This window comes from Ranitomeya variabilis, chromosome 8 (genome assembly GCF_051348905.1).
Source record: "Ranitomeya variabilis isolate aRanVar5 chromosome 8, aRanVar5.hap1, whole genome shotgun sequence".
NCBI lineage: Eukaryota > Metazoa > Chordata > Amphibia > Anura > Dendrobatidae > Ranitomeya > Ranitomeya variabilis.
This window is the reverse complement of record NC_135239.1, coordinates 205,750,855-205,763,887: the sequence shown is the minus strand read 5'-3', so window position 1 is coordinate 205,763,887 and position 13,033 is coordinate 205,750,855. Positions and strand designations below refer to the sequence as shown.

General features: G+C 40.9%; 1 long non-coding RNA gene across 1 annotated transcript; it reads right to left on the bottom strand.

The window, feature by feature from the left end:
- Nucleotides 1-478: 478 nt before the first annotated feature.
- Nucleotides 479-8,348, bottom strand: LOC143788609 (uncharacterized). Its single transcript, XR_013218681.1, has 2 exons — nucleotides 8,229-8,348; nucleotides 479-1,023 (listed from the first exon to the last, which is right to left on the bottom strand). It is a non-coding gene; the product is annotated as an uncharacterized LOC143788609 (long non-coding RNA).
- Nucleotides 8,349-13,033: the final 4,685 nt, after the last annotated feature.

The following is a 13,033-nucleotide window of genomic DNA, read 5'->3' as shown; positions in this document are numbered from 1 at the left end:
ATTGCTACAGAAGCCGGCTGTTCACAGCTCTTTGTATTGAAGAACTGAAATAAATTCACTTTTTGATGATATTCTAATTTTGTGAGAAGCACCTGCATGTTACATTATGAGGGGTGACAGTGTAGCCACCATTACAGCTCTCGACAAGCACTTTATGACGTCTCCCTGGCAGTCGGCCCCATGACTAGAAATAAAAATGAATAAAGGGGTGCGGAGCACAAATCGTACTCACTGTCCATCTGTTTTGGTCCTGCCCAGGATCGCTCCCAGATCCAGCAGGACCACCTTTTGGTAGTTGGGGTTGAAAGACCCCTGCCTAAGATATTCCAAAATTTGCCATTCCCCAAAAATATCGGGACTGTTCCGGCCCTACGCCATAGCTGCTTTCCTTTGCAGATCACACTTGCATTATCCTTTATTGTGTATATTTAATACCGCCAACTATAATACATGTATAATAAAATCCACCGCCGTACACTAATGTCGTGTAGGGTTTATATATAATATCATCTGCATATTTATTAGGGCATGCTGGGCGTTGTAGTGTGCAACAGCTTAAAAGCAGCAAACTGAGGACTAATGATACAAATTAACAAAAAGAAAACAAAGCATAAGTTTATAAGTTTTGCTAACGGCGAATAGTAATTTGCAAATCTCACATCTTACAAACACTTATTAAATTCCTCAGATCCCAGGGAGGGAATTTGTTTTTCTTGCCCTAATCTGTCCCAGTGTTTCCAGGACCCGTTGTCCATCTCCCCGGCTGACGCCTCCGCTGCACCTTCTGCTTTATATTCCTGATTACTCGGCAATAACAACCCTGCGATGTGCGGCCAAGGGTTCAGCTATTAAGCTAGTTGCACATTTACCAATTAGAGCAGCGCGGTCGTGATGTCTCCAGGCGGCTCCCATCACCATCGCTGAAACCCTTTAATATTATTATCAATTTTCAAAGCCTTTTGATTGCCTTTGATGCCGTCCACAGGGGCCGAATGAGTCAGATGTAGCGGTACACAGCTTGTTCTGTGGGAAATATCAAAAAGATAAAACAACTAATGTGATATGGATATTTTTGGACATCTCAGAAAGAGCTAACGTTTCGAATTTGTAATTTTTCCCATTTTATTTTGTTCATTTTTATCCTTTAGGACAATTGTTAAAGGCAATCTGTCAATAGGATCAACTCTTCTAAGATGGCTATATGGGCATGTAGATGATAGAAAGTTGAATAAAATGATACCTTGATATCTGCGATCCGATGTCTTGTTCCTGAGAAATCCGTGTTTTTCTCAATATGTAAATGAGCTCTTAAGAGCTATGGGTGGGATATAGATCTAGTAATGCTGCCGCAGTGCAGTATGCACAGCCTCCACCTGGGGGAGCTGGGGGAGGAAGAAAGGTTGCGCTCACAGTGTAGCACCACAGTGCGGCAGCTCAGACACTACAAGGTGGCGAGAGAGTGGTCAGACAAGCCGAGTCAGTAACAGTCAGTAAACACGGTACCAGAGGAAACCGCAACAAATGTGGTCAGATGCAAGCCGGAGAAGTCAAAGCCAAACAGGAACAGAAATGCCAGAGAGGAGAGACAGACAAACGAGTCAGAGGTCAAGCCGGGTCAGATATCAGGAGGTCAGAGTACAGGGAACAAACACTAAGTCAAGCAGGGTAGCAGGAGTGGGAAAGCACAGGGACTGAGCAAACGGGCAGAGGACAAATCAGGGTGTAACGGGTCAGCCGCTCAAGCCTAAGCAGGAACTATAACTGACACTGCCTGCAGACAGCAGCGGGCATAAATAGCCAAACAGATCCCAGAATGAGGCAAAGGAAACTTAACCCCTGCATGACCAGACCGGGGAGAGCATAGCAAGAAACAAACCCTGACCTGGATCATGACAGATCTCCTTGAGAATCTGCCTGCAGAGTGTATTATAAATGACGGGGTGTTACCAGTGTGAGACATGTAGATCAGAAGAGCAGACTGTCAGTCATTACTTGTCTCACACTGGTAATGACCCCTTATATGTAGAATAAGCTATGGAGGCAGATTCTCGAGGAGATCTACATCCAGCCCATAGATCTTACCAAGTAATTTACATATTAAGAAAATTGTGAATTTGTCTGAAATAACACTTCAGCTCTTAGGTGTAAAATTATCATTTTAATTCAACTTTCGATCACTTACATGCCTTTCAGATGGCTTAGGAGGATTGATCCTACTGACAGATTACCTTTATCTGTTGGAATCCGCAGCGATCTGCTGTAATCTATGGGGCAAGTGTTCAATTACTCTACAGCACCACCACAGGAGGAAAGCAGTATTACACAGTTCTTATGGAATTCAATGGGCTGTATACGCAGTGAGCTCCCTCTAGTGGTGACATCAGGCTGCAAAATATAATTATTTTGAAGTCTATGCAGCGGAATTAAAGCTCTGAATCTGAGTTAAAAAACAAAACAAAACAATGTGCTCTAACCATTACAAAGATATATTAGTAAATGAATCAGCACAGAATAATGGACCTAAAATCAACATTATCTTCAACGCTTAAAAGCAATGATAGTAGTGTGCCAACTGAGTGCAAGAAGTCACGTATACTATTAAGAGCTCGTCGAGGCTTCTCCATCCCTGCACAATGTCTCCATCACCCCAGACCTGTGTATGACAGGGACCTGACACTTTCCTTGTGTGCGCGCTGCAGACATAAACATGATCGGTTCCCATAGCAGAGCTACAAAATGTTAAAAGCTTGGATGGCGTTAGGAAAGTCCTACATAGAAGGGTCATGGCTGCTCATTGCACTTGCTACTGTCACTACAATGCAACCAGACCAATAATTAAAGGGATTGCCTTGTTTTAAACCTATTGTATTAGGGCATTCTAGGTTTCCAGGGGGGATTCAGGACCCTCCTCTATCAGTCAGTGCATTGCATGGATAAGCCATAGATTGTTTTTTTTGCAATGAGGACTGGATTGTGTAATACTTTATTTCTACTCCGGGGGCGCTGTAGGGAAATTAAACACTTGCTTTAAATGTCGAAATTGGACTGGATTCTATCCAAACAATGGAAGTTTTAGTCATTACCTTCTAGTTAACAGGGACAAACTCAATGATGGACATTCTATTCTGAAGTTTTCAGTGGAGTCATGACTACATGCTTATTCTGCCCCTGACTTTTTTTTTCTTAATTTTTATGACTTAAAGAATTTGTCCAAAAACAGCGACACCCCCCGTCCCCCCGTGTGTCTGGTATTGCAGTACAGCTCCAATGAGTCAAGCAGACGAGCTGCAATGCCGCTGTTTGTTTGTTTTTTTGCTGTTTTTCTAATCTTGGACAATTCTGGCATCTGTGTATCCATGAAAGAGTTAAATGAGCTAAAAATTATAATGAGGAGTGCGATAAACACCAGGCATTTTGCCTCCTTTATTTCTCGGCCCCCACACTGGCTGTAACATCGCTAGCGCTCTCGGGGACATGGAGTCCTAGTTTGCAGATGAAGGGCGCTTTTACTTCGAAGAATGACCCCAATGTCCTTCTCTGGCTGCACAATGGGAAATATCATGACGGCATCCTTAAAAAGCGGAGGGGGGCTCCGCACTTCACTCCACTGTTAGTATTGTCTGTCTCTGCCCCCTCAGATTTGGACTAAAGAATCAGATTTATCTATCATTCCAAATTGATCACATTCCCTACACTACAAATCCCAGCATAACCCAGCCCTGAGATGTGTCCTAAAACTACATGAAATGGTCGTTCCTTTTGCAAAATCCACTCTTTTTCTACCATCCTGAAACTGGTGAATATCTCTCTACCCCCTCTATTTCACAGTATATCAATATTAGTGTCCCCAATTATTATTAATTGCTATTTGCTGTCAAGTCCAATTAGAGAAATGTGTAAAACATGACTTTTAATATTTATAATAAAAACAAGAGCAAAAAACAAAAACGGAAAAATACAAATAATTTCTCACAAGGCCAGACAATTGTTATTGCTAGTAATCCAACAAAGCAATTACATTATTACCGGTCCAAAAATTATCCCGTCACAAATTTCTAATAACGCCACTAGATAGGTATAATCACGTAATATAAAATTATATTATCAATCCACCAGCATCGCTGAAATAAATATCTCCACCGATTATAAATTCAATGTAAAGGTCGCCAGCCCTAAAATCAATATTTAATGCTGATAAGATAAAGGCTGCACCTTTAGTCATTTTTTAGGCATAAGTAAGAACCACCAAGATGACTGGTTGTACTTTTATTTTTCGCTTGTAGTGTTGCTACTATCTGATTACTTAGCTTTACCGGTTTTTGGTATCTAATCTGGGATGTAGGGGCAGAGAACCTGATGCCAGTGATGTATCGCTTACAGGGCTGCTTGCTTCAGTTTTCTCTGCAGAAGATCAAGCAGTTCTCTAAATGCTGAGCTCTGTACAACCGCGCCAACACCGCTGATTGGCAGCTTCCTGTGTACACTGTGCATAGGCAGAAAGCTGCCAATCAGTGGTGGGGGAGGGGTTATACAGAGCAGAATGACTACATGACACGATACAACTAGTCCTGTAGTGATAATCCGCTGATAAAACACTGATTTATAGAAATTAACCACACCAGGCAGCCCCCCAGGGCTGGAGGATGAGGTGTATTTGCTGCTTCTGCACCCCCCATAGTTACTCTACTGCCTCCGATCAATAATCTATTATCTTAAGACATTGATTGTAATTTGAATACAGATTTGGCTGTGAACAGAGAACATTTTTTCTTGCTTTGATCCCTAGACTTGTGACAAGATTTCTCTATTTTGATGGAAAATACACGGTGTTCTCTGCAAACAGCAATGTCACCATCGTCAATGGTTATACGACTCCACCCAGATAAATTCCTAGCCTCACAGAGGAAGCCCACACGATTCGGCCCACTCGGGCTGTGACAAACCCAGTCTGACAGAAGAGGTCAATTATGAGCTCAGGGCCAAAATTAATGCACAAATTAATGTACAGCAAAAGGAAACAGAAATGATACGACTTATAGTAAAACTCCAAAAGGACCCCGCTGCGAGATCAACTAAATGTAATATGCATTTACTAAAGCTAGAGTAAATTCATAATATATCAGTACGATGAGCGCTATGTTTTTGGTTTGGTAAGATCTATAAATTTAACTGCCTACAGCCACCACTAGAGGGAGCTCCGTGTATATGGATTTCAGCAGTATTGAACTCCGTGTACGCAGTGAGCTCCCCCTAGTGGCAGTGGGAGGATTGCAGTTCGAGTAGGGACAGTCACATGCCGATCCCCTATGGCTAGTGTGCCCATTTCCGCACTATGGGCTGCCCTCTGCCACCCTCCAAATGGGCATTGTAAAGCAGAACAGGGTCTACCTAAAAATAAGGAAGGGGGATCGACTCATGGGTGCTGGAAGCCTTCTCTCCATGAATGGGAAGGTAACGTGACTGTGAATAAATGGGAGAGTAATATACTGTACATTTGGGTTTATTTTAGGAGGACCCCCAAGGACAGAATCCTTATAAGCACCCTGAATTTAACATTGACCACTTAATTGCACTGGACCACCAGGGGAATATAAAAGTAACCTCAGTATTATAGTAGTTATATTCTTGTACATAGGGGCAGTATTATAGTAGTTATATTCTTGTACATAGGGGCAGTATTATAGTAGTTATATTCTTGTGCATAGGAGCAGTATTATAGTAGTTATATTCTTGTATATAGAGGCAGTATTATAGTAGTTATATTCTTGTACATAGGAGCAGTATTATAGTAGTTATATTCTTGTACATAGGAGCAGTATTATAGTAGTTATATTCTTGTACATAGGAGCAGTATTATAGTAGTTATATTCTTGTACATAGGAGCAGTATTATAGTAGTTATATTCTTGTACATAGGGGCAGTATTATAGTAGTTATATTCTTGTACATAGGAGCAGTATTATAGTAGGTATATTCTTGTACATAGGGGCAGTATTATAGTAGTTATATTCTTGCACATAGGAGCAGTATTATAGTAGTTATATTCTTGTACATAGGGAGCAGTATTATAGTAGTTATATTCTTGTATATAGGAGCAGTATTATAGTAGTTATATTCTTGTACATAGGAGCAGTATTATAGTAGTTATATTCTTGTACATAGGGGCAGTATTATAGTAGTTATATTCTTGTACATAGGGGCAGTATTATAGTAGTTATATTCTTGCACATAGGAGCAGTATTATAGTAGTTATATTCTTGTACATAGGGAGCAGTATTATAGTAGTTATATTCTTGTATATAGGAGCAGTATTATAGTAGTTATATTCTTGTACATAGGGGTCAGTATTATAGTAGTTATATTCTTGTATATAGGGGCAGTATTATAGTAGTTATATTCTTGTACATAGGGGGCAGTATTATAGTAGTTATATTCTTGTATATAGGGGCAGTATTATAGTAGTTATATTCTTGTACATAGGAGCAGTATTATAGTAGTTATATTCTTGTACATAGGAGCAGTATTATAGTAGCTATATTCTTGTATATAGGAGCAGTATTATAGTAGTTATATTCCTGTACATAGGGGCAGTATTATAGTAGTTATATTCTTGTACATAGAGGCAGTATTATAGTAGTTATATTCTTGTACATAGGGGCAGTATTATAGTAGTTATATTCTTGTACATAGGAGCAATATTATAGTAGTTACATTCTTGTACATAGGGGCAGTATTATAGTAGTTATATTCTTGTACATAGGAGCAGTGTTATAGTAGTTATATTCTTGTACATAGGGGCAGTATTATAGTAGTTATATTCTTGTACATAGGGGGCAGTATTATAGTAATTATATTCTTGTACATAGGAGCAGTGTTATAGTAGTTATATTCTTGTACATAGGGGCAGTATTATAGTAGTTATATTCTTGTACATAGGGGCAGTATTATAGTAGTAATATTCTTGTATATAGGAGCAGTATTATAGTAGTTATATTCTTGTACACAGGGAGCAGTATTATAGTAGTTATATTCTTGTACATAGGAGCAGTATTATAGTAGTTATATTCTTGTACATAGGAGCAGTATTATAGTAGTTATATTCTTGTACATAGGCGCAGTATTATAGTAGTTATATTATTGTACATGGGGGGCAGTATTATAGTAGTTATATTCTTGTACATAGGGGCAGTATTATAGTAGTTATATTCTTGTACATAGGGGCAGTATTATAGTAGTTATATTCTTGTACATAGGAGCAGTATTATAGTCGTTATATTCTTGTACATAGGAGCAGTATTATAGTAGTTATATTCTTGTACATAGGGGCAGTATTATAGTAGTTATATTCTTGTATATAAGGGCAGTATTATAGTAGTTATATTCTTGTACATAGGGGCAGTATTATAGTAGTTATATTCTTGTATATAAGGGCAGTATTATAGTAGTTATATTCTTGTATATAAGGGCAGTATTATAGTAGTTATATTCTTGTACATAGGGAGCAGTATTATAGTAGTTATATTCTTGTACATAGGGGCAGTATTATAGTAGTTATATTCTTGTACATAGGAGCAGTATTATAGTAGTTATATTCTTGTACATAGGGGCAGTATTATAGTAGTTATATTCTTGTATATAAGGGCAGTATTACAGTAGTTATATTCTTGTACACATGGGAAGTATTATAGTAGTTATATTCCTGTACATAGTGGGCAGTATTATAGTAGTTGGATTCTTATAAGACGGAGCTGTGCTGGTGTCTTTTCTACAGTATGGTTCTCGCTGTCACTTGCACAGTTTGGCTTTGGTCCAATACACTTAACAGTTTCCTTTACAAAACAACAGAACACAGTTCATCAAATGTCAGAGATACGACAATGAAACCGTGCTCAGTTTCCATGGTAACAGGAATACATTTTGCTGATCTGCAAAGGAATTATCACTGTATTAAAAAATCTTCCATACAAGACCCAAATCATATGAGTGGCAGATGTGCCAGTCCTCCGATTCTGAATATGCCCTTACATTCCCTGCCACACAAAGGCATGCTGTGACTTTTAGTTCTACACAATTAGACTTTCAGGAGTCTGGAAAACGTGGGCGACAACCGCTGTGGGATCTGTAGTGGACCTCCCAATGGTTTCCTACCCTTAGAGCATTAGGCCGGAAGTTCAGTCAAGTGTTTCTTATCTTACATTGTGCTTTCTATTTCATGGAAAAAATATTTACTTATCACTGAGGAATTCAGTGTTCACTTCACAAACAACAGCCATCGCCTCTGTCGCGGGAATCAGCATTGAAACGGACTTAGTCAATAAAGGAATATTATATCTAGGCCTCATTTCTCAGAATTGCCTAAATGAATAATTGACTTTGTTGCCCAAAGCAACCAATCAGAGCTGAGCTTTCATTCCTGAAACTGCCCTGGTAAAATGAAAGCTGCGCTGTGATTGGTTGCTATGGGCAACAAGGACATGTTTTCTTCTAAACAAGGCCTAACACTAACATGGAAGACCCAGAGAAACTCCCAAATAACATGGCGACCGTTACTGATTTATATGATGCGATAACACAACCTTTCCCGGATCTATGTATCTACCACTGTGTAATTGAGCAGATAGAAAGTAAAATCTGTAAACACTGTATGACTTCTGATATGGGTGTCATTACAGGCAGTCATCCCTTAAAGGAATTGTCTACATTTTACAACATATTTTTATGAAAAGGATCAATAAGGAAGTCCCGGAAAACTGGGACCCTCAGTCATCATTTGTGAAAGGGGAAGCCTGAAATCAAGTGTTAGCGCCGCTACAGGAGAAAAGAGGCATTACACATCTACAGAAATCAAAATGGGGGGTTACAGGATCTTTATAAAGACACCGGCTGAGTACTTATTGGCGAATGTTGATGATTTATGGGAAAAAAAAATGTCCTAAGAAAGAAAAAGCACTACTGCCACCTATTAAAGGTGATCCGCACCGTTTAAAGGGGCTGTCAAGGACAATATGTCAATCAAGATTTGGCAATAATGGGCATCTAAGTTGAACATCCATCTACAGAGAGCCCCCCCAATAGGCGGCTATTTTGCCCCTCACCTACTATGTGCCATTTATAATACTGGTGTCAGAAGGGGTGGCCAGTTACCCCTGCGGCCCCCCATAGTGATGCCCCTGACATTTCCCTTCCATGCCTAGTTCCTGGCCCGGTCTGGGCTATTCCCGGTCCGGTACAGGACTGTGGGGCTGCACCTTGTTTACCGGATCGCAGCTGACAGTGAGACGCCGACGACAGCTGATATGAATGACATGCGGGCAGAATGGCTGGGCAAGGTGCTGAGGATCTCAGGGCACGGATTTGGAAGCGACACTTCGTTATTTTGGCCCCACGCAAACTAAAGATAATTTGGAATGCAACTTGTATTTAAAGGGAAATTAATAAAAATAAAATTCCAGTTTTTGCTCTTACGGTCTGGTTTCTACATTGTGACAATATGCAGCTTTATCTGAATTACAAATTTTTTTCCACTCTGGTACGTGTCAGACTCCATCCCTTTATGCTACCCCTTAAAGGGTATGTACACCACTAAACTAGGCCCATGGTAATCCTAAAATTAAAGGAAAAGATATACTTGTCTACCAGACCCACCTGTTCCTCTATACAGCTGCCAGTAGCCTCCGCCGGTCTCCAGGCTTCCTCTTCTGGAAAGAATGTCAGATAACTTCTGCAGCCAATCAGTGGACAGTGATTGTCTGCAGTGGTCATTTAGCTGAAACAATATAAGTCTCCTAGCTCTTTCTGCTGGCTCAGATGGAGTATGGCTGCTTTCAGTCAATTATGGCTGGAAAGTTGATATTGGCTCATGAATCAAGCTAAAAGCTAATGATGAATGGTGACCCAGCTTAGGTGCATTGTCCATTGGACGCTTCGGTAGTCCTAAATTTGCGTTTGGTTTCTCCAGGAGCTCAGAATACTTTACACTGCAGGTTTCTTTGTTTAAAGTGATTGCTTGTCACAAAAGTGTAATTAATCCACCAGTGAGAAAAAAAAATTGTGTGACGGCCCCACAATGAGCCTCAATATAGGGGATCTGCTGTACAGTGATCAGTATGAATGCTTGTCCATCTGGAGGAATACTAGTCCGCTGGAATAAGAAGGAAATTCATTCATCTCATGCTGTTCCTCGAACTCCTGGAGTCATCAAGGATCGGTATAAAAATAGTTACTGCCATAAATGAATGATGGTTTCCAGTTATATTAACGCACAGGGCAATGGGAAAAAGACAAACTGTGATGTGCCTATTCCCCCAATGACACTCATGATATCACCGATTCCTACTAAAAGGGATTTGCTCATGTTCCACCCACAGGGTAGGTTATAAAAGAGTGATAGGTGTGGGGGTCTGATTGTTGGTGTCCTAACCCATTTCAAAAAAGCCTAGCTATAGTACTAATGCCATTGTCATGCTGCTGCAGTGCAGTATAGCACAACCTCCACCAGGGGGAGTTTGTGAGGGAAGTGAGGCTGCAAACACAGAGTAGCACCACAGAGCAGCAGCACAGGTGCCACCAAGTGGCGAGAGAGTGGTCAGACAAGCCGAGTCAATAAGCAGTCAGATGCAGAAGTACCAGAAGTTGCAGCAGTACACGTGGTCAGGTACAAGTCATGGGGTTCTGCAACCGTCGAAAGCGGAAAAGACAAAGACAGAAGGCAGAAGAGAGTCCGAATACAAGCCAAGCTAAAACCAGGGAATCAAACCAACTAACAGGGAAACACTGGGAAAGGACAGACAGAGGGAGTCAACAGACACGGGGCAAGTCAGGGATCACAGCAGGACAAATCAAGATCTACCAGAGTCAGGTACACACGCCGAAGGCAGAGCTATAGCTGACACCGCCAGCAGGATGCATAGGAGCTAAATAGGCAACCTGAACACAGAATGAGGCAGATCAAAGTTAACCCTTGACATGATCCGCCCGAAAAAAAGGGCAGACAGGACAAAATCCCAGAACGGATCATGACATCCATCATTTTTTTCTGACGAGGGCATAATTTGCAGCTAATGGGTCACAATGCAAACTCTGTAACAGACTCCCCACCACCATTACCTCCTAACGTCCAATTGTTAATGCTGGTGTCTTCTTATTGGAGCCTTATTGCCCCGCAGGCATCGGGGAATGGAAGCAACTACTACCTCTGGGCTCTTAATTAATATAGCATTTTTTGGAACACGTAAAAGTTGGAGCTGGGCCCTATTACCATTTTGGTATATGGGGCCCTATTTGCAAATAGGAGGTCTTCCCTGATCTCCAGCAGCAGTGGACTGGCATGTGAAGGCTCTAGATAGGTTATTCCTGTGCAGTAGGACGGGGGTTGGTGTTTGTGGCTGTCAGGAAACACCAGTGGGCCAGCATATGTATTTCATTATGGCACCTTCCCATATAGATTTTATTACCATTTCTGGTCATATTCGGGTGCAGTGATCATAAATTCTGCCTTTTATAAGATTCTTAAAGAGATAATTTACTCCTTAAACATCTTTCTCTCCCACAGATCTGTTTGCTACATGAATAGACCATTTTTGTAAATAAAAACTGTGCAGTACTCTGTTTCTCCACTGGAGGCGCTGCAGGGAAATATAGCACTACTTCTACAGTCCCCCACAGCTGAGTGGGGCACCATGGAATAATCTTCCAGAATACTGATTGATAGGTTTTGACTAGAGTTGAGCAAGAAGGTTTGCAGGACCGTGGTCCAGTGGCGAGGGTGGTAGTCTTCAGTCGCCAAACCTCCTCCTACCTTCTGGCTTCTCTTTTGATTAGTTTGCCCTACGAGACATCAGCATTGCGACGTGATACAGACATAAAATGCGTCTACAGTTTTTCTACTGCAGTTTAAACCAATAAGTACAAAAGTAATTTTTTCCAGTTACATAAATGGTTTACATTACAATGTTATATAACTCTTAAAAAAAATGCATCAAGTATCAGATGTTCTTGCGCTCTCACCACCGAGTCTTTACATAACAGGTACCCTGTAGACCGTACACACGCCGTGCTCAGCCCACGTTTTTCCTTCTATTATAGGTATAAAAAGAAACAAAGCATTTTTTTCCTTTAAGAATTTGGGAAGAAAGTGGCACTTTAAAGCCGCAGGCAGCAAGGATTAAGCCCACGTTCATGTATATCTATGTAGCTGTGGGTTTAAAATGTAACTGTAATATTTGAGCCCGGTGCTTTGCACAATATGGTACCAGAGATTTTTAGGTCTGATGTCCAGAAAATCAGCGTGGCGGAAAGGTTCTCAGTCTGCACAATGCTGCCACCTAACTGTGATACAGTGAATTACACACATATTAACCAAGTGTCTAATAAGACTGGGGAGTTGGGGTGCAGATGAAACAGTCCCTCTGGAAATGCTGGGGCTCCAGAGCAAAAGTCTAAATTGTGCCCCCGTCTTCCATGAGAACTACCCTTTTGGCTACTTGCAATAGCATTGCATAGGCCATTGGGGGTGACAAAGGGGTTCACGCTCTGACTAACCATTTAACATCATGGCATTTACATAAAACCTTCAGACTTATGGATTTCCGGCATTTCTTCTGAGTTTTAGTTGTGCATAATTAGGCCAAAGTCTTGAAAATTTGACATTAATCTGGAAGCCAGGGCCCTGTCATGCACCGCTGTGCATGGAAAGGTGGCCATTCATGCACTCTTCATTGATTTGTATGGGTGTTCCAAAAATTGGCTACCCGCTCAGCAATTTTTGGATGTCCCATACATGTGAATGGAGAGAACTGCACCCGTGCGGTCACATATCCATTTCCAGGGTTGCACAATGGGACCCCATTTTGAACATAAAGGATGCTCCCCATGGTGAGACCTGCCTCTATCTACTGTAACATTTGTGCCATATTCTAGGGATATGCTATAAACATTCTACATGGGATATAAAGTAGAGCATGGAATAAATAAAAATGCATAGATCTTGAAAATCTATGTGGAATTGGGTCCGTTTGCACCTTCTTCATTGCCAT